We start from the raw sequence: 22,866 nt of genomic DNA, 5'->3' as shown, positions 1-22,866 counted from the left end.
GCTGTAGTTTGGGTAAAACTAGAACTCATATCATGCACTTCATATAGCCTGTGCATTTCATATAGCCCTATGCTATTTTTATAATCACACTAAAATGTCTCTCTAATAATTTATCACTTCTTGAATTTAATGTTACGAGTAGAGATGAGCGAGTAGTGAAATATTCGACTTTCGAGAATTCGAATAGGCACCGAGATTCGACTATTCGAACGAATATTCGATCCCATTATAGTCTATGGGAAAAAAATTCTCGGCACTTGGAAATCAAAATTCGACCACTTGGAGGTCACCAATTCCCCCATGAAACCTCCCTAAATGATGCGAACACCTCCGGTATGACACTGGGACATTAGGAGGAGCATGCCTGGGTGCACCCAACACCCCAAAATCACAGTATAATGCCACTCTCTGCAGTTGCGAAGTAAAAATATTTGCGAACGCTTTACGGCAATGTTCACACATTTTGTTCGTATTTGTTGTGCAGCGTTACATCCATGATTCCAATGTGTGTCTTTAGAGAGTCATGTTATTCGTGCGTATCATGCATCATGCTGTACGAACGTTACTGGAAGAGTATGTATCACATGCCTTTTACTGGGCTACTGGCACAATAGGTATCACTTGCCTTTTACTGGGCAACTGGCACAATAGGTATCACTTGCCTTTTACTGGGCAACTGGCACAATAGGTATCACTTGCCTTTTACTGGGCAACTGGCACAATAGGTGTAAGGTTAACGTGCCCTTAGTGGGCTAAACCAGGGACACTCTAAGTCATTTGTACACACAGGGTACTGGGAATGAATACAGCTGCTGCTGTTCTATCATCTATTTCTTAACACTCAGAAGTGCTATGGATGCAGACTCCAGAGATGACTTTTTTGCTTGATATTAGCCCTGAAAAGGACTTTTGGGTTCAGTAGTAAGCCTGCCTAACCAAAACGCTATTAAAATCTATCTCCCCCTGCTCAAAGAACTCTCCCTGACTAGGTTGAAAGCGCATCTGCGGTCGAGAGGCGGAAGTCAAGTCTTAAATATTTGAGGTCATTTGGTTCAGCCATCCAATGAGGGTAGACGCCATTTTCACGCTGCGTGCATACTCCCAGGGTCCCTCACGGCCTCCCTGCATGGTGATTGGATTAAAAAAAGCGCCAAGTGTGATGGGAGGGCTTTCGAATGTTTGACGCATATTCGACACACTACTCGATTGTATTTGAATCTTTCGAATACCGCAATGTTGATCGAATACGTACTACATTGAATCGTATTCGCTCATCTCTAGTTACGAGTATTAAGACTTTTTAGAATTTAAAGACTTCTGTGGTAGGTATTGTAACACAGAAATATATACAAGTCATCCTGGTAGACATTGTAGCCTCTAAACAAAAGCTAGTAGATAAAAAGGTAGATAAAAATGCTTTTCTACGTAAAAAAAAAAAATCTTGGAATATAAAAGCGATACCACACATAGAAATGGTGTACCTGAGGGCCATAGTCCGACAATCGTTCGGTTGAATAGCAGTTAATGAGTATTGACCAAACGAGAAATCGTTGATCATTTAATGAGACCTGGACCTATTGTTGCTCGTTCGCAAATCGCTCGCATTGAATAAGACGTTGTTCAGTTGTTCGCAGTAGTGACAAATGCAATAGCGACGACAAGACGACCGCAAGAACGATCATATGTAACGATTATCTTTCCATGTAAATGGGTGAACGATTTCAGGTCTTTCACAATAGCGGTCGTTTGGATCATTTATCGTTAACGATTATGCGAACGATAATCGTCCCGTGGAATAGGGCCCTAAGAGTAATGTCCCCCATTAGCGCCTGCTCTTGCAGGTTATGAAGTCCTTACTTGCTAATAGATTCCCTTTAAACTGTGGCTGAATTATGATGCAGGATGTTAACAGGGAGGAAAAGTATCTGAAACCTGGCACAGAACCTGGAAGACTTTTTTTGCAGTTAGTTATGCCAGCACTTTGCTCAGTTGCAATAGTCTGCTCAGTTGCAATAGTCTGCCCAGTTGAACGTTAGTTCTAGTTGGTGGTATACAAAAACACCGAAAAATGCAACAGCTTACCGCAATGGCAAAATACAGACCCACTACAGACCTGAAAATAGTTCAAAGCAGCCCCCCAACTGCTAAAAAAAGTTCCCACAAAAATAAGGAGGCTCTTGGTTACCATTTGCAAACAGTGTAAACCACCCTACCACAATAAGGTGGCCTCATACCGGGGCAGACCCTACACTGTACTATGACCTCTCCATGGCATGAAATTGAGAGGTCATATAGATGTAATAGATGGATCATAATGTAATAGATGGATCTTGCATGCCCAGAGCATAGGCGTATTACATGAAATGGAGAGGCCATAGTACAGTGTAGGGTCTTCCCCGGTATGAGGCCACCTTATCGTGGTGGGGTGGTTTACACTGTTTGCAAATAGTAACCAAGAGCCTCATTATTTTTCTGGGAATTTTTTTAGCAGTTGGGAGCTGCTTTGAACTATTTTCCTGTCTGTAGTGGGTCTGTATCTTGCCATTGCGGTGAGCTGTTGCATCTTTCTGTGTTTTTGTGTGTTTGCAATTTCAGCCATAGCAATGTGCTCCTGCATGGTGTGAATGGTGTTCTAGGAGAGCTGACCAAATTTGTCCTTTTTTCCTAGTTGGTGGTATGGAATGCCAGGTTGCTTCTGTATGATAACTAGAGATGAGCGAACCGGTTCGCCCAGTATGGGACCGGATTCGGATTTTTGGAAGTCCGCTCCGATTTCTTTTCTTGCTTTCTAAAATGGCAGCCGTCTTCTAGAAAGCAGGAAGTATTCCGGGCGGGAAAAGCGCTTTCCCATGATGCCCGGAACACATCCAATCAGCAGGGATCTTGTACTAGCCTACCCCCTGTGTGACTTCGGTATTGCTTTAACCCCTTAAGGACCCATAACGTACCGGTACGCTGACCCTTTAAATGGGCGCAGCGCAAAATCGCGCGGTGCTCCGGTGAAGAAGGCTGCTGATTCTATCAGCAGCCATCTTCCTGTGTGATGTAGGGGGCAGTTTCCCTGCCCCCCGTGACAACGATCGCTGTGATTGGCCGATGACTTGTCATCGGCCAATCACATCGATTTGCTGTGTTTCCTGGACTGGACCCCGGCACAGAGCTGTGATTGGTGCTGTCCAAGACAGCAACAGCCACAGCAGTGCCCCGGCATCACCTGCCCGTGGATCCGGCCCCCAGATCGCCCGTGATTGGCTGGCTGCCGCCAGCCGGCCAATCACGGGCAATCCATACTACTACTCCCATCATCACCTTCTCTGCTTGCTGAGAATCAGCAGCAGAGAAGGTGATGATGGGGGTGGTGAGTCCTGTGCCTCCTACCCCCTTGCTGCAAAAACACACACAAATAAATTTTAAAAACAGTACATAAAACACACACACTTACACGTGTAAAAGCATAACACTTACACCCCCCCTCTACGGATGCCTTCACACACACCGGATCTGTAGCGGATTTCACGCTGCAGATCCAGTGTCAGTGCATCCCGATGAGAATACATACACGCAGCGGGAATAACATCCCGCTGCGAGTATGTAAGTTAACCCCCCACCAGCCGGAGCATACATCACCTCCTTCCCGTTCCAGCTTGGCTTGGCTGCGGCAGGGCAGCACACTGATTGGCTGCGCGCAATGAGCAGACTCTGGGAGCCCCGCAGCAAGCCAGGGCGGGGAGGAGGTGATGTATGCTCCGGCCAGTGGGGGGTTAACTTACATACATGCAGCGGTCATTCCCACTGCGAGTATGTATTCTCATAGGGATGCACTGACACTAGATACGCCAACGTTTTAAAGTAAGAAAAAAAAATAATTTTTACGGCACATTGTTCCACAATTGTGTCTGTCACCAGTGGGGTTCATATGCCCACTATACCCCTTGTTACATTCCTTGAGGGGTGTAGTTTCCATAATGGGGTCACTTGCGGGGGGGGGGGTTCCCAATGTTTTGGCAGCACGGGGGCTCTGCGAACCAGACATGGCATTCGTCCTCCATGCTGGTCAAATCCAGCTTCCAAAAGCCAAATGGTGCTCCTTCCTTTTTGAGGCTTGTCCTGCGCCCGAATGATGTCCCCATGTGCGGTATTTTTGTACTCGGGGGAAATTTCTCTACAAATTTTATGTTTTTTTTTTTTTTCCCTTTTAACCCCTTGTCAACATGAAAAATTTAAGGCTAGACCAAGTTTTGGTGTAAAAAAAATTAATTTTTTCAATTTCACGGTGTGCCTGTCACCAGTGGGGTCCATATGCCCACTATACCCCTTGTTACATTCCTTGAGGGGTGTAGTTTCCTAAATGGTGTTCCTTTAGGGGTGTTTGTTAGGTTTTGGCACCCCAGAGCCTCTGACAACCAGAAGTGGTACTTTGAAAATTGGCCAATTGTAAGGAGGCTTCAAAATTCTCTAGGCGCTCCTTTACATCTAAAGCTTGTGGTTGCATCAAATAGTGCAATAGGGCCACATATCATATATTTCTATAAACTTCAGACATGGGGCAATAAAAATTGTGGTCCATTTCTTTGGAAATAGGTTTTCTACTATGAAAGATATTGGATCACAATATAATTACTGCAAAGAAAATTGAAATTTTCAATTTTCTTACTCACTTAGCTTTTATTTCTGTGACCTAAAGGGTTGAAAAACGTTCTGGAATTTATTTTGAACAGTTTGGGGGATGCATTTTCTAAAAAAGGGTGCTTTGTGGGGCTTCAAAACCTACATTCCCCTCAAATCTACTTCAAATGTGAACTGGTCCCTAGCAAAATCTCATTTTGAAATTCTTGAGGAAATTTTGAAAAATGCTGCTAAACTTTGAAGCTTTCTATTGTCTTAAAAAATTGAAGGCAATTTCAATAATGCTATTTCATATCTAATTTATGTGGCATAGCCTGCAAGCAGAAAATTTCAAAGTTAGAAAAATGCATTTTTTCTAAATTTATTTTTCTAAAGTTATTTTGGGGTTTTTCATATAGATAGGCTACAAGTATGGACTCATTTACCAGAAACATAAAGTATAACATGTCACGAGAAAACAATCTCAGAATCAGCAGGATAGGTAAAAGCATCCTGAAGTTATAAATGGATAAAGTGACACATGTCATATTCCTGAAATTTGGTCCGGTCCTTAAGGCCATTTTGAGCTCCGTCCTTAAGAGGTTAAAAGGAGCGGTCACATGACCGCACCACGCAGTAGAGGGAGAGAGAGAGAGAGGAAGCAAGCTGCTCTTGTGTACTACAGACTACTGAGAAGATATAGTGGGAAAGGAAAGGAAAGATTAGCAAAGCGGAGAGGAGAAACATCTAGTGATTGAGAGAGAAATATAGGGAGGGCGAAAGATAGATAGATTAGGCATTGGACAGAAAAGGGTGCACGGAACCAAAACGTGCAGTACAGATATACAAGTCCTATACTTCTGATAGTGTGTATATCACATCTGTCTTATCCTGAGAGACAAAAATACCTGGTTCAGGTGTATAGCATTGTATCTTAAAAAAAAGTGCTATATACCCAATTTCTATACTTGGACCCTTCTGATTTAAAGTGTGTATATCACATCCGTCTTATCCTGAGTGACAAAAATACCTAGTTCAGGTGTATAGCATTGTATCTTAAAAAAAAAGTGCTATATATATATATATATATATATATATATATATATATATATATATAGACAATTTCTATAGTTGTCCTATACAGTATATTACAAGTCCTATAAATATAATATATATATATATATATATATATATATATATATATATATATACACACACAAGTCCTGTATATTACAGAAAATACTGTTCTCATCTACCAAGTAGAAATCGTAATTTGGATATGAAGTCATGGCACAGCGGCAGCAGGAAACCTCACAAAGCGTTTCAGGCAGAGGGCAGGGCAGAGAGTCTGGCTCAAGGGGCATAAGAGGAAGTAGCACAGGAAGAGGGTCCAGTGGCAGGCCTGAGCTTCCTTTGTCACACCAGGGTCGTGTCCACATGTCTAATTCCACAGTCCTGGAGTGGCTGGCTCACATTTCAACGTCCACAAGGATGAGTAGTGAGACAGCCAGCCAGGTATCTGTGGGTACCTCGGACAAGACCCTGACTTGGCACTGGCACGCAGCAATTCCCCCTTTTGACCCGCCGCCTGCAAGGGAACTTTTGGCGTCTATGAGCAGCCAACTGCTCTTTGATGACGATGAGCACGTGGACGAAAAGACAGGAGACAATCAAGTGCAGGGCATATCTGTGTCGGAGGCGATATCAGAGCAGGCCCATGTTAGGCCTGGCAGGAGAGCAGTAGGTAGTAGACGAGAGAGGGCTGGGCAGGAGCCTGATGAGGATGATAGCATCATTCTGGAACAGAATGATGCTACATCGGATGTTACATGGGATCCACAGCAGGATTTGACTTATTCGACGGATTCATCAACCGGGAATCCGTCCGCCAGCAGGCCGCCACAACTAAAAAGCAGACAGGCAGCAGTAGTCAACTAACAAGTCGGAAGCGTAGCCGGGACAAGCAGATGACCACTGGGGAAACCTCCTCCACTGCAGGTCCTAGTATCGGCAGCGCCCGGCCATTCTTGCAGGCTGTCGATACTAGACTCTACACCTCGCCTGTGTGACATTTTTTAAAAAGTGCCCAGAGGATACCTATGTGGTCATCTGTCGCCTGTGTGACAGGTGCATTAAAAGAGGCAAGAGTTGCCATCCTGGCACCAACGCCATGGCTGCCCATGTGAAGCGCCACCACCTTTCCGCCTGGGAGAAATGGGGTGATAGTGGGTCACAGCAGGCCCAGGCAGAGCCGCGGTCAACAGCAGCAGGAAGCAGCAGTAGTCAGGGGGGCCTTTCACAGAGTCAGACCTCCTCTGTGGAAGGGAGTATGGCTTCACTCCCTTCTTCAGCTGGTGGCCCCTTTGTTGCTAGCAGTAGGCAGCCTGTCATCATGGAGTCCCTATACCGGAGGCAGACATATGCACCCAGCAATCCTGCAGCAGTCAAGCTGAACACCCACCTGGCCAAGTTGCTGGTGCTCCAGGCTCTGCCGTTTAAAGTTGTCGACTCTGCACCTTTCCGTGAACTAATGTCGTGTGCGGAGCCACGGTGGAAGGTGCCGAGTCGACACTACTTTTCCAACACAGCTATCCCAGCCATGTATAGCTATGTTTGCGAAAAAGGTTGCTGACTCGCTGAGCCATTCAGTGAGCAGACATGTACATTTAAAGACAGTCATCTGGAGCTGTAATTACGGGCAAGGGCAGTATATGTCCATTACTGCTCAGTGGGTAAATGTAATATGGGCGGCGGACCCCCAGCAACTTGGCCAGGAAAGGGCAATGACACCACCCCATTGTCACAGCAGGGTTCCTGTGTCACGGTCCTCCTCCACATCCTCCAGTAGGTCCAAAACCTCCTCAACCGCCAGTGTTCCTCCCTTGTACCCCTTGGGTGTAGCACGGAGGTGTCATGCTGTGCTGCATCTAGCCTGCCTGGGTGAAAGACACACAAGGAAAGAGCTGCACCGCCTGCTCGAGACGGAAATCCTCTTGTGACTGACTCCACGCCATCTTAAAGTTGGGACGGAGGTGAGTGACAATGGGCACACCCCGTGTATGGCACATGTTTTAAACCTAATAGTTACACACTTTCTAAAGTCTTCATCCCATTTACAGACTGTGCTGTCAATGGCTCCAAAGCTGTGTAACCATTTCAGCCATTCAAGTCGCTCTCACCACATCCTCCTCGACCTGCAGAGGAGGAATGAACTTCCCAACCATCGTCTCATTTGTGATGTAGCCACGCAGTGGAACTCCACCCTCCCCACATGCTGGACTGGCTCTATGAGCAGAGGAAGGCCTTGACTGATTTCCTCTTGATGCAGGCGGACACGGCGACTGCCCTGTGTAACTTGGAGCTCGGCCAGTGGCAGCTCATGCGTGATACCTGCTGCTTGCTACGACCCTTTGAGGAGGCCACCTTTCTGGTCAGTGGGCAAGACACAGGACTGAGCGCCATCATACCCATGCTTCATGTACTGGAGCTGATGCTGATGCAACTCAGTGGCGAGGGGGGAGAGGTCTTGCCACTTTCACAGCCTGGGTCACTGGAGGAAGGCTTGGCAGAAGAGGAGGGAGAGGAAGTTGAGGAGGAGGAGGACCTGAACGCACAGGAACTCTTAGAGGAGACGGGTGGAGGAGAAGGAGATGAGCCTTCCTGCCAGAGCAGAGGGGAGCCAGAGGAAAATATGCAGGGCTATGAGGAGGTTCAGGAGGATGGAGGCAGTACTCATTGGCAGTATGCTGTGGAGACAGATGCGAGGACTCCTTCCCACTCCCTGGTGGAAATGGCTAAGCGCATGTTGATATGCTTTCGGGCCGACCCACGCTTGCAAAGGATTCGTCAACAGGACGAGTTCTGGCTGGCCACACTACTGGACCCACTGTATCACAACAAGCTGTGTGAATTCATTCACCTTTCCCAACGGGAGGAAAAAATTTATTATTATAAAAAGGAGCTGGGTGCACAGTTAGTGGCAGCCTTTGGAACACGATGCTCTCATTCACGCCATTCCCCATTCCCACCAGGGCCACACCAGCAGCGCTGCCTCCTCCACATCCTCCTCTAGCAGCTTGGGTGGCATGAGCAGCGACACCAGTCTGAGCCTGATGTCCATAACGCACGCTTTCATGCAGCCACAGGCCGGGGTAACAGGGGCACAGCAGGACATGGCAGCACACCTCAAACAGCAAGTCCAGGTGCTTTTGGACTCTACGTTGCCACCTAACGTCCCCGAACCCCTGGACTACTGGGTGGGAAAATTAGATGTCTGGCCACAACTCGCTGAATTTGCTTTGGACATACTCTCCTGTCCGGCCAGCAGTGTGTCTTCCGAGCGAATTTTCAGCGCAGCAGGTCATATTGTCAGTCCCAGGAGAACTAGATTGTCCTGTGATAGTGTGGAGCATCTGACTTTCATCAAAATGAACGTCACATGGATAGATAAGGACTTTGTGACACCTGTTCCTGATACCACAGAGTAGGATTTGGTCCTGTTGTCACCAAGATATAGGACCTTTTCTGCTTCTATTATGGCCTATATGTGAACTAGACCGTACTGGTCATTCTACCACTCCTGCTGCTGCTGCTGATGCCCTGCTACCTCTCGCCTGTCCATGGACCTCATTATTCTGCTTCCACTGCTCATGTCACCCCATTACAACTGCTACTCCTGCCCTGGCCTACATGTTGGCTCTTGCCCTGGACTCCATATAGGCTACTGCTGGGCCTTCACTGGCCTCCATGTTGACTACTTCTGCTCCTGCCCTGGCTTACATGTTGGCTACTGCCACTCCTGCCCTGGCCTCCCTGTTGGCTACTGCTGATCTTGCCTGTCCTCCATGTTGGCTGCTGCTGATCCTGCCTGCCCTCCATGTTGACTACTGTTGCTCCTTCCCTGGACTCCCTGTTGGCTACTGTTGCTCCTGCCTGGCCTCCATGTTGGCTACTGCTGCTCCTGCCCTGGCCTCCATGTTGGCTACTACTGCTGCTCCTGCCCTGGCCTCCATATAGGCTACTGCTTGGCCTTCACTGGCCTCCATGTTGACTACTGCCGCTCCTGCCCTGGCCTCCCTGTTGGCTACTGCTGATCTTGCCTGTCCTCCATGTTGGCTACTGCTGATCCTGCCTGCCCTCCATGTTTACTACTGTTGCTCCTGCCCTGGCCTACATGTTGGCTACTGCTGTTCCTGCCCTGGCCTCCCTGTTGGCTACTGTTGCTCCTGCCTGGCCTCCATGTTGGCTACTGCTGCTCCTGCCCTGGCCTCCATACAGGCTACTGCTTGGCCTTCACTGGCCTCCATGTTGACTACTGCCGCTCCTGCCCTGGCGTCTATGTTGGCTCCTGCCGCTCCTGCCCTGTCCTCCCTGTTAGCTACTGTTGCTCCTGCCTGGCCTTCATGTTGGCAACTGCTGCTCCTGCCCTGGCCTCCCTGTTGGCTACTGTTGCTCCTGCCTGGCCTCCATGTTGGCTACTGCTGCTCCTGCCCTGGCCTCCCTGTTGGCTACTGTTGCTCCTGCCTAGCCTCCATGTTGGCTACTGCTGCTCCTGTACTGGCCTCCTTGTTGGCTACTGCTGCTCCTGCCTGGCCTCCATGTTGGCTACTGTTGCTCCTGCCCTTGGCCTCCCTGTTGGCTACTGTTGCTCCTGCCTGGCCTCCATGTTGGCTACTGCTGCTCCTGCCCTGGCCTCCATGTTGGCTACTACTGCTGCTCCTGCCCTGGCCTCCATATAGGCTACTGCTTGGCCTTCACTGGCCTCCATGTTGACTACTGCCACTCCTGCCCTGGCCTCCCTGTTGGCTACTGCTGATCTTGCCTGTCCTCCATGTTGGCTACTGCTGATCCTGCCTGCCCTCCATGTTTACTACTGTTGCTCCTGCCCTGGCCTACATGTTGGCTACTGCTGTTCCTGCCCTGGCCTCCCTGTTGGCTACTGTTGCTCCTGCCTGGCCTCCATGTTGGCTACTGCTGCTCCTGCCCTGGCCTCCATACAGGCTACTGCTTGGCCTTCACTGGCCTCCATGTTGACTACTGCCGCTCCTGCCCTGGCGTCTATGTTGGCTCCTGCCGCTCCTGCCCTGTCCTCCCTGTTAGCTACTGTTGCTCCTGCCTGGCCTTCATGTTGGCAACTGCTGCTCCTGCCCTGGCCTCTCTGTTGGCTACTGTTGCTCCTGCCTGGCCTCCATGTTGGCTACTGCTGCTCCTGCCCTGGCCTCCCTGTTGGCTACTGTTGCTCCTGCCTAGCCTCCATGTTGGCTACTGCTGCTCCTGTACTGGCCTCCTTGTTGGCTACTGCTGCTCCTGCCTGGCCTCCATGTTGGCTACTGTTGCTCCTGCCCTTGGCTCCATGTTGGCTACTGCTGAGCCTTGACTGGCATCTAGGTTGACTACTGCTGTGCCTGCCCTTGCCTCAATGTTGGCTACTGCTGAGCCTTGACTGGCATCTAGGTTGACTACTGCTGTGCCTGCCCTTGCCTCAATGTTGGCTACCGCTGGGCTTTGACTGGCATCTAGGTTGACTACTGCTGTGCCTGCCCTTGACTCAATGTTGGCTACTGCTGGGCCTTGACTGGCATCTAGGTTGACTACTGCTGTGCCTGCCCTTGCCTCACTGTTGGCTACTGCTGTGCCTTAACTGGCATCTAGGTTGACTACTGGTGTGCCTGCCCTTGCCTCCTTGTTGGCTACTGCTGCTCCTGCCTGGCCTCCATGTTGGCTACTGCTGCTCCTGTACTGGCCTCCTTGTTGGCTACTGCTGCTCCTGCCTGGCCTCCATGTTGGCTACTGCTGAGCCTTGACTGGCATCTAGGTTGACTACTGCTGTGCCTGCCCTTGCCTCAATGTTGGCTACTGCTGAGCCTTGACTGGCATCTAGGTTGACTACTGCTGTGCCTGCCCTTGCCTCAATGTTGGCTACCGCTGGGCTTTGACTGGCATCTAGGTTGACTACTGCTGTGCCTGCCCTTGACTCAATGTTGGCTACTGCTGGGCCTTGACTGGCATCTAGGTTGACTACTGCTGTGCCTGCCCTTGCCTCACTGTTGGCTACTGCTGTGCCTTAACTGGCATCTAGGTTGACTACTGGTGTGCCTGCCCTTGCCTCCTTGTTGGCTACTGCTGCTCCTGCCTGGCCTCCATGTTGGCTACTGCTGCTCCTGCCTGGCCTCCATGTTGGCTACTGCTGATCCTGCCTGGCCTCCATGTAACCTACTGCTGATCCTGCCTGCCCTCCATGTTGGCTACTGTTGCTCCTGCCTGCCCTCCATGTTGGCTATTGCTGATTCTGCCTGTCCTCCATGTTGGCTACTGCTGCTCCTGCCTGGCCTCCATGTTGGCTACTGCTGCTCCTGCCTGGCCTCCATGTTGACTACTGCTGCTCCTGCCTGGCCTCCATGTTGGCTACTGCTGCTCCTGTACTGGCCTCCATGTTGACTACTGCTGCTCCTGTACTGGCCTCAAATGACTATTGCTGGACCTCCACTGGCCTCCGATGACTACTGCTGCTCCTTCACTGCATTTGTGACCTTTTTCCTGCATAGACCCTGTAATGGTGAATTTCCTGCATAGACCCAGTAATGGTGAGTTTCCTGCATAGACCCTGTAATAAATATTGAAGTCTAAAAAATAAAATTGACTTTGAGATATCGAAAAGATAATGATGTTACGGACATGTAGAGCCCTAAATTCAACCAAATACACTACCCCCGTATCATATAGATGCTTTAAACTATGAAATCCGAAGAAATCCGAAATTCGGTCGGACCGAACTTTCCGAAAAAATTAGAAAGTCCAGTCGGACCGAACTTTTGTAAAGTCCGCTCATCTCTATTGATAACATGAGCGCATCCTGTTACAAATCAGCCTATGCAGGGCCGCTTTAACCAGAGGGCACATGGTGCACGTGCACCGGGCCCACTGGTTAAAGGGGCCCACCCTGCGCAGGCCCGGCCTTTGCTCTGTGCGACCATTGCGGTCGCACAGGGCTCCGGCCACCAGCCTGCCAGGGGGGCGCCATCGGGATGGGTAAGTTACCCATCCATCGCGCCCCTGCAGGGCCCCCCCGCCTGCTGCTGCGCTCTGTACTGTAGCTATGAGCGCTCGTAACGAGCGCTCATAGGTACAGGCAGCAGCAGCGGCACTGACAGGTCAGGAGCCATTGGCTCCCTCCCTGTCAGTCATCCTTGTGACCACAAGCAGTGCTTTACCTGCGGTCACAAGAGGCCGCTCTTCCGTAGTGGTATCGGCGCTGAGTGACGTTACTCAGCGCTGACACCGTGAGATGGGAGAGTGGCCTCTTGTGACCGCAGGCAAAGCACTGCTTGCGGTCTTAAGGGTGAAGTGATGAGAAGAGAAGAGGAACGCGCGGACCCAGGTGAGTATAAAGTGTTTTTTTTTTTTAATTTGCTATATGGGAGGGGGGAGCACAAAGGGGGGCTATATAACGGGGGGCAGCACACAGCGGGGGTCTATACTACTAGTGGTGCCTCAGGAGGGGCCTATATACTACTGGGGGGGGAGGCACACAAGGGGTATATATAACTGGGGGGGCACACAGGTGGTATATATAACTGGGGGGAGCGCACAGGGGGGTATATATAACAGGGGAAGGGCACGGGGGGTATATATAACTCGGGGAGGGCACAGTGGGGCTATATACTACTGGGGGTGCATAGGGGGTATATATAACTTGGGGAGTGCACAGGGGGGCTATATACTACTGGGGGTGCACAGTGGGGTATATATAACTGGGGGAGTGTACAGGGGGATATATATAACTGGGGGAGCGCACAGGGGGATATATATAACTGGGGGAGCGCACAGGGGGTATATATATAACTGGGGGAGCGCACAGTGGGTATATATATATAACTGGGGGAGCGCACAGGGGGTATATATAACGGGGAGCGCACGGGGGGTATATATAACTGGGGGAGTGCACAGGGGGGTATATATAACAGGGAGCACAGAGGGGGGCTATATACTACTGGGGGGTGCACAGGGGGGTAAATATAACTGGGGGGGCGCACAGGGGGTATATATATAACTGGAGGAGCGCACAGGGGGGTATATATAACTGGGGGAGTGCAGAGGGGCTATACACAACTAGGGCGCACAGGGGATATATATACAACTGGCCGGTGCACGGGGGCTATATATAACTGGGGGGCGCACAGGGGGTATATATAACGGGGAGCACACATGGGGCTATATACTACTCGGGGGCGCACAGGGGATATATATATATTTAACTGGGGGATGCACAGGTTTTATATATATATATATATATATATATATATATATATAAATGGGGGGGTGCACAGGGGTTATATATAACTGGGAAAGCGTACTGGGGGGAGCACAGGGGATATATATACTACTGGGGGGTGCACAGGGGGACTATATACTACTGGGGGGAGCACAGGGGATATATATACTACTGGAGGGTGCACAGGGGGGTATATATACTACTGGGGAATGCACAGGGGGACTATATACTACTGGGGGAGCACAGGGGATATACATACTACTGCGGGTGCACAGGGGGAGTATATACTACTGGGGGAGCACAGGGGATATATATACTACTGGGGGCTGCATGGGGGGTATATATACTACTGGGGGATGCACGGGGGGTATATATAACTGGGGGAGCACAGAGGGGGCTATATACTACTGGGGGCAGCACCTAGTGGTCTATAGTACTGGGGGAAGCACACAAGGGGTCTATATACTAGGGGCGGCAAAATGGGGTCTATATACTACTGGGGGGTGCACAGGGGGTATATATACTACTGGGAGCAGCACCTATTGGTCTATAGTACTGGGGGCAGCACACAGGTGTCTATATACTACTGGGGGCAGCACACAGCTGTGGGGGAGCACAGAGGGGTGTAACTACTATATAGGGGTACATAGGGGGGGGTAACTACTGTATAGGGGTACATAGGGGGGTAACTACTGTATAGGGGTACAGGGGACTTTACTACTGTATGTGTTGGAGCCTAAAATGTTTCTCTGGCAGATTCTGGAGAGAAGATTCAAAGCCAGGAGAAGACTTCATGGTGGCCCATGCTGGATGGAGTGAAAGAAAAGGTGAAAGACTCTGATCCGAGAAGACGCCCCCTCTGAGTAAATGGATGTAACTGTTATAGGGCTGTAGTGATAGTGGTCATGGTGTGGCGGTATTATGTAATGGTATCATTGGTGATATCGTTATGAGGTAACTACCCTATGTATTGGGGCTCTTAATACAGTGTGGGGACATTTTCAGGGGATCATACTGTGTGTGGAGCTCCGATTCTGATAACGCTGGGTTGGGGGGGGGCCACTCTTGAGGCCTGTGCACTGGGCCCACCAATGTATTAAAACGACCCATGAGCCTATGGGTCAATTTTTATTTAGTGTATCTAAGATTATATAGTTATATAGATATATCAATTTGTCTGAGACAATGTGTCAGATTTTTGTCTCAGACATATACTGTAGCAACAAATCACTTTCATCACCACTCATTTAGAAAAACAAAGCTATCTCTCTATTCCAATAATCGGATACTTTTTTCTCAGACAGATTGATAAATCTGGGCTTGTGCTCTTCCCATTCTAAAGTGATATTACAACGAATTCATGGCATCATAAAAGTAATCAAGTGTGAGAAAGTGGAGAACGAGAGCGGATGTAGCATAGCATGATGCTGCTCTGCCCTCAGACAGGGTTCCATGAGTATAGAGTTGAATTGATGAAGAGCAGTGGAGCAAGTCATGATCTTCTCCTGGCACAGCATTGATATAGAGGAGCCAGGATATTAAGACGAGGAGCCTGGACCTGACTTGGCTGCCATGGGGTTGCAGGTGTAAGGATGTGGTGTTGGGTGGTGCTAAGTGGATGTGAGAGACTGTAGCCATGTGGAGGCAGAGCCAGACCAAAGTGATGTAGAGCCGCAAGGGGAAGCTACTGAGGTTGACATTGGAGGACTTTTGCCGGAGTTACAGGACCTGGTCATGCCAGGGAGGTGCCAAGGTAGTTTGCAGTGGTGCAATAAGACGGCAGCAGTGACAGAAAGGATAAGCCAGACATCAATGGAGAACTGTGCTACTTGGGTTTAGGGGAAAATGGGACAGGCTTAAAGGGGTATTCCCCCCAAGAGCTAAAAAAATGAAATGCCCCAAAAGCTAGTTGGCCTTACTCACCAAGTCCCTCTGAGTATTTTGAGCCGTCTCCCATCTTCCTAGCTGCTGCCGTTCCTGAGTTACAAGTTTTTCTAAAAGACGATCTATAGCCAAGATAGGAAACTACATTTCCCATCATGCAATGCTTCTGCCTGATGATGGTGAAGTAGCAGAGCTGAGACAATGAAGGAGATGATGACAGTGTAGGAGAGCTGAGATGGCGGTGTCGGTGTAGCAAAGCTGAGTTGGAAGTGACGGTGTAGCTGAGCTGAGTTGGGGATGACGGTGTAGCAGAGCTGAGTTGGCGACGACGGTGTAGCAGAGCTGAGTTGGGGATGACAATGTAGCACAGCTGAGTTGGGAATAACAGTGTAGCAGAGCTGAGTGGGCAGTGACGGTGTAGCAGAGCTGAGTTGGGGGGACGGTGTAGCAGAGCTGAGTTGGCGATGACGGTGTAGCGGTGCTGAGATGGCGGTGTAGCAAAGCTGAGTTGGAAGTGACGGTGTAGCAGAGCTGAGTTGGGGGGCCGGTGTAGCAGAGCTGAGGTGAAGGGACGGTGTAGCAGAGCTGAGTTGGGGGGGCGGTGTAGCAGAGCTGAGTTGGGGGGGCAGTGTAGCAGAGCTGAGTTGGGGGGCGGTGTAGCAGAGCTGAGTTAGGGGGACAGTGTAGCAGAGCTGAGTTGGGGGTAGGTGTAGCAGGGCTGAGTTGGGGGGACGGTGTAGCAGAGCTGAGTTGGGGGGGGCAGTGTAGCAGAGCTGAGTTGGGGGGTAGGTGTAGCAGGGCTGAGTTGGGGGGACGGTGTAGCAGAGCTGAGTTGGGAGCTGAGTTAGGGGGGCAGTGTAGCAGAGCTGAGTTGGGGGGCGGTGTAGCAGAGCTGAGTTGGGGGGACAGTGTAGCAGAGCTGAGTTGGGGGGACGGTGTAGCAGCGATGAGTTGGGGGTAGGTGTAGCAGTGCTGAGTTGGTGGGACGGTGTAGCAGAGCTGAGTTGGGGTGTAGGTGTAGCAGAGCTGAGTTGACCCTTGAGAAAGTCCTGAGCGAGGACGGAACGCGTGGGGTTCTGTGGACGCCGACACGGATCCTCTTTTCTGGTGACATATACCTTGTTCTGGGCCTCTGGCCTTTCTATTTACCCTGTAGCTTCATTCTTGTACTTGTGTCTATTTCATTGCTCATTACTTACACCAGTGAGGATCCCCTATACCCTTATGTCGGCTTTTCCTTGTACCGTGTTTATCATACACGGCACTTTGTTGGATTCATTTGTGTATTTTAAGTGTTTTTAACTTGTTTGTCCCACTTGCTTTTTTGGTACCAATAAAATCTATTTTGCTATACTTTCTTTGATTCACCTTTTCACATTTATTATTGGATGTGCCACCGATATATTTGGCATGCTTCTGTTTGTGGGTTTGAGTTGTGTTTTTCATGCTAATTCGGGTTGAGCACCCTAGAATTATTTAGTGTGCTGTTCTATTGATTATATCATTTATGAGGTAGTGCCTTGTCCGTTTTCTTTAGTTTCTTAGAGCTGAGTTGGGGAGACGGTGTAGCAGAGCTGAGGGGGCGGAGCTTGTCGCGGGCGATCGGGGGGTTGCGAAGCTTGTCGTGGGCCATCTTGGGGTGATCGCGGGGGCGAAGCTTGTCGCGGGGGGTGGGGTGCCGCTGGTGAGTGCGGAGGCTATGCTGCGGGTGAGTGAGGGATGCCACGGGTGATGGGGGGGGGGGGGCGGTTGGTTGTGGGGCGGGGGGCTGTGTGCTGCGGGTGAGTGCTGGACACAGCCCTGAGGCTCTGGACACAGGGGGTGAGCTCTGGGCAGGGGGTGACCGGGTGGCTGCTGTTAGAGAGGGAGACAGTGACAGCTGCGCTGATGACTGTCTCCCTCTCTAACAGCAGCCACCCCATCAGTGTTCTCAGTCACTTCACTGTGCTGGGACTGAGGACACGTGATGCCGTCTCGGAGGGTCGGGGCCAGGAGCAGGAAGCGTGTCGGTTGGACTGAGAGCTGATAATTCTATGCAATCCGTGGGGGTGAATGCAGCTGGATAACAGCAAAACTGTGCAGAATCCGTAATAACTGTATATTGGAAAGATGGAAAGCTACGGGTGGGCAGCGTATTAATGCAAAAATAATTTTGGGGGGAATACCCCTTTAAGCCAGCAAGAGTTGATTACAGGTGGGGTCCCAAGCTTTGCCATGTAAAGGTCAAAGGGGTGTATAGGAGCTCTGTTTGGACACCTGCATGTAAACAAAGGAGCGGTGTATAACAACAGCTTATGGTCTTGTGGAGCTGTCTAACTAACTGGTATTAGAGTAATTGTGCAGAATATTTAATGGCATGTGACCCTGCCGCTCTTGAATTAACTAAGCAGTTTAAAGACATTGGAACTGATACTGACCGGAAGGGCTTGTGACCAATAGACACGGGCACTGAGCAGTTAGTTTTTTCTCCAATATAGTCCTTTAGTCCAATGCAGTGGACACTTCACATCTCAAATACAGAGCAACATGGCAAGGAACAGCACCAGAGCTTGCTCTCTTCGTGTCCAGCCAAATCTTCATCTGTCCCACACAAAGACTCACACAACTCACCTTACCCCACCCCCTGTGCTACATCAGTTAGCAAGGGGCAGGATGGGACATGACATGACTAGACATGACACCTCTGGCGATAGTGTGTAAGATCCCAGCTCTGCATTCCATAGGGTCATAAAAGTCACTGATCAGTATTGTAATTAAAAATGCTAATACAAACCATTGTAACAAACCAAGTAAGGGAATGGCATTAATGTTTCTTAAACATCATGCAACATTAAAATAAGGAAACTCTCCCCCCCCCCCCCCAAATATATAGCATTTCCCATCCCCTGTTAGGCATCTCCCGTAAGCCCCCTGGTAGATACCCAGCCTCCCCCATGTTATTTAGCCAAAGCCCCCATGTAAGCCTCCCCCTGCTAGTTATCCACCCTTCCCCCCTGTGTCTTTATGTAAAAAAAAAAATTCAACTAGCAGTACTGCAGTCCTCTCCTTGCATTGAAACGCACTGAGGGAAAGAGCGCCGTCTTGTGGGGGGAGCCATAATATTCCCTGTGGCCACATGAGTCAATGTCTGTCAACCACAGCACTCCTCACAGCTCCTGGATGGCTTCACTCAGCTGCCGGGTGCTGAGAGTGAAACCAGCGCCAGCACCCTCCACTGCTTTTTCACACAGACCCCGAGCACCCTCTGACGGCTACATGCATTGCCCCTTCCCGGAGCAAACTGGAGGATACATGAAGTTTGTCCTTTAAAGATCCAATCACAAATGTAGTTACAAAAACACATGTGGGTTCCTTGCAGCACTTGCTCCATAGGCACAGGTTAAGGCTGGGTTCACACTACGTACATTTCAGTCAGTACTGTGGTCCTCATATTGCAACCAAAACCAGGAGTGGATTAAAAACACAGAAAGGATCTGTTCATGCAATGGTGAAATTGAGTGGATGGCCGCCATATAACAGTAAATAACTGCCATTATTTCAATACAACAGCCGTTGTTTTAAAATAACAGCAAATATTTGCCATTAAATGGCGGCCATCCACTCAATTTCAACATTGTTTGAACAGAGCCTTTCTGTGTTTTTAATTCACTCCTGGTTTTGGTTGCAATATGAGGACCACAATACTGACTGAAATATACGTAGTGTGAACCCAGCATAGTGGAGGAGCCACCAGGGCAGGTGATACACTTGATCACTGCTCAGGGCTTAAGTAGCGTAGGTATGCAGCAGCTGCAGCCATAGAACACGGAAGAAAAACACAATCTTCTCCCAGAGAGAAAACTCCACACTGAGGACAGAGGGTACTGCTACACTACTTATGTCTTCTCCTCCTCCTCTATATTACACAGGGTATCTTCATATTACACTGCTGCTCATATACAGTCATCCAGCATCCAGGAAGAGCACAGCACAGATCTCCCCCCACACTATGGACTCTTCCAGCTCAGAAACAAACTGCCAAATAGTGACTGACAACTTTTCCCTGACCACCCTTATCTAATAGGGCCAGTGTCCAATTAGAATGTTGCTCATAATATATATTCATGAGCAAAACTTGTAAAATTCATATCAAAATTCAATTCTACATTTTTGAAAGATTTTTTTTAAAGCTGGAGTCGGTACATTTTTTTTTCCAACTCCGACTCCAGCCTAAACTAGCTCTAAATCCGACTCCATCCAAAACTAGCTCCGACTCAAACTCCATGACTCCGACTCCACAGCCCTGTTGGAAAGTTAACTACAGCATTCACCTTTGCTGGAAAACAGAATCAAATACATGAGGTTTAACTAAATTGGGGGAAAGTAGTCAAATGCCAGGATCAATTAGGAGGGAAAGAGGGAAAGAAAGAACCCCCAATGATTAAGAGCAAATTAGGGATAGTAGTGAATATACAGTTCCCTAAACAAAAAAGAAAAATTCTGGGGGCAACTGGAGGAGAGAGAACCCAGGAGGGAAGAGAGGAAAAGGCGGAAAATTCTGAAAATTCATACATTAAAGCATTACGGAGCTATAACCACATAAATGGAGAGAGGTCAGATTTTTAAAAATGAGCTTGGTCATTAAGGTCCAAACCAGCTGCAGCACTAAGGTTTTAACATCTTTTATATCGATATGTTTTGATCAAGTTATATGCCGTACGGGGTCTTGAACCCAGAATTGATCTTATGTTGCTGAAATTCAGAACATTTAAAGCGCCTCCAGTTTTAATAGTGTTTATACTTGAGAAAGGCCTGTTCATATCATACGGACCGAGACTCATTGCCATTAATAACACAGTATTGGAACAAATAAGAGTATGCAGCATATCGCTTATTGATGATGCCGCAAGCTATACGCTGTCCATTCATTGATCATCATCTCACCTGCACTGATCCACATGAGGGGATTTCTGGTCCACCAGTCCTGTGAGGATCATCTGATACATTGCCAAACACCATGTGAGTGGTGCCCTGGGAATAGCTGTGGTGACAGTGGTTACAAGTGCACAATAGAGTTAGGCCTATTCGTTTGCAGAACTCATCCAGGTTAGTGTATCCCACACATACTTCTGCTAGATAACTCATTACACCAGGAAGTGTCCCTACATTGTTTTTTGTTTTGTATAGAATGAATTAACATACACATAAATATGTAACACAGGTTCTATGCTTAACCCTGCCTAAAGGATTTAACTTCAGTATACTGGAAGTTACCCCTCTTGAAATAAAACATCCTTGGCAATTGGTTGGGACAAAGAAGGATCCTGGAACCTAACGTATCCTTATAATAAAATTTGTTAGACCTGAATACTAACAACAATAAGTGCAAAATTCATTCCCTTAGGGCATGCGCACACTATGGTATCCACACGGATAACTGCATGGAATCCGGACAGAATATACTGTGCTGTGTCTTAATAAACTTAAGAAGGGCTTTTGGGGTCTTCCTGACTACAATCAGCTAAATCCTCACCGTCCCTACTCCAAGATCTCTCCCTTACTACCTTTAAGATGGCATCTGAAGACAAGCAGGGAAAGCCAAGTTCTTATACTTGAGAGGTCACATGAGTAAGCCAGTCAATGATTGTAAATGCTGTTTTTACTGCATTTTTGGTCGTATTTTTGATCAAAAACAAGTATTTTGAGTAGTGGAATATTCAGTGGAATAGCTACTCTATCAAGTGCTACGCGCTCATCTCTGCTTTCTATAAGGTGGTGAGGTTTTACGTTAGCAACAATAACTGTTTTTTCGTTATACGAAAGGCTAACAAAAGTTATATTTTACTCCAGTTGGGGGGGGGGGGGGGAGTATAAGTGCTATTGGCCCGAATAGAGTGCATTATGCCAAATCCACCCAGAGACACTCCTCATAGGCACAATTTTCTGTCCTATTACTCTTAATATTGCCGGGTACAATTAAGGCTCAGAGAAAGTTGTTGAAAGATTTCTGCTCACAGCAGCACATACAGTTATCAACAGACGTTGGAAGTGCAGTTCGGCTCCGACCGTAATGGGATGGTTGGCTGAGGGGATGGTTCTATATCGCAAGGAGAAGCTGAGAGCAGAATTGCAGGGGGACCCTCAGAAGACTACCTCCCACACCTGATTTATTGTGATTTATACCTGATTTACGTAAATCATGTCACCCATGGAAGTGTAGATTTGCACAATGCCTGTGCTGGGCACAGGGCCAGTTGGGTTTACTAAGAGGTGTGCACCTCTTTTTAAATCAGTCCAGGAAACTAGGAGCTGGGCTTTATTTAAGACTGGCGTACTCATACACCAGTCTTAATAAATGCCCCCCTTAAGTGTATACCTCTTTGCTGAACTTCTTGCTGAAGGACCAGATTGGCCTCCCCTCCCCTTTTTTCCCCTTACTCTTTTTTCTTTATTTTGCACAGTACTGTTTGTAGCAGTTAGCAAGTAGAAAGTAGAGCATCTCTGAACCTTTTTACTTAGAGCCAAGTTAATCTGCAATGTGTTTGTATGTGATGGTAAATGTACATTAATATCTGTATATAACATATCATAGGCATGTTAGCCTGCTAGATTTACTCTTACATGTATTTAATATTTTATTATACCCACTTTCCAAGGTTTTTTTTGTTTTTTTAATAAGAGAGTAGGAGCATACAGACTGATAGGGCATTCACTGAAATCATAAGGCCTCAAAGCAAGCTCAGAATAGTCACGTTGAAAGCTCTGCCCAATGTACCACTTACCTATCATTACTCTTGTTAGTTTGAACTTTGATTTAATTTCATAATATATTTGTATACAATAGAGATGAGCGAACCTCGAGCATTCGGCATAGCAGGGGCTGCTGAACTTGGATAAAGCCCTAAGGCTATGTGGAAAACATATCCATGTATTAATGTTTTCCAGACAGCTTAAGAGCTTTATCCAACTTCAGCAGCCCCCGCTATGCCGAATGCTCGGGATCGGATAGACTCGAGCATGCTCGAGGTTCGCTCATCTCTAGTATACAAATTCTGACATGAAAAAGAGTATGATTACTCTCATACATAAAAACCTAGCCTGTTCCGTTTTGTCTCAATACCAGGATG

At 48.3% G+C, this 22,866-nt stretch overlaps 1 protein-coding gene across 1 annotated transcript in view; it reads left to right on the top strand.

The window, feature by feature from the left end:
* The window catches only part of CACNA1G (calcium voltage-gated channel subunit alpha1 G), a 359,907-nt gene that overhangs the window by 178,801 nt on the left and 158,240 nt on the right, over window positions 1–22,866 (top strand). The gene's annotated exons all lie outside the window — the stretch shown is intronic.

This window comes from Dendropsophus ebraccatus, chromosome 14 (genome assembly GCF_027789765.1).
Source record: "Dendropsophus ebraccatus isolate aDenEbr1 chromosome 14, aDenEbr1.pat, whole genome shotgun sequence".
In the NCBI taxonomy this organism is placed as follows: domain Eukaryota; kingdom Metazoa; phylum Chordata; class Amphibia; order Anura; family Hylidae; genus Dendropsophus; species Dendropsophus ebraccatus.
Note: the sequence above shows the minus strand (reverse complement) of the source record. Positions and strands in the feature narration are given on the sequence as shown.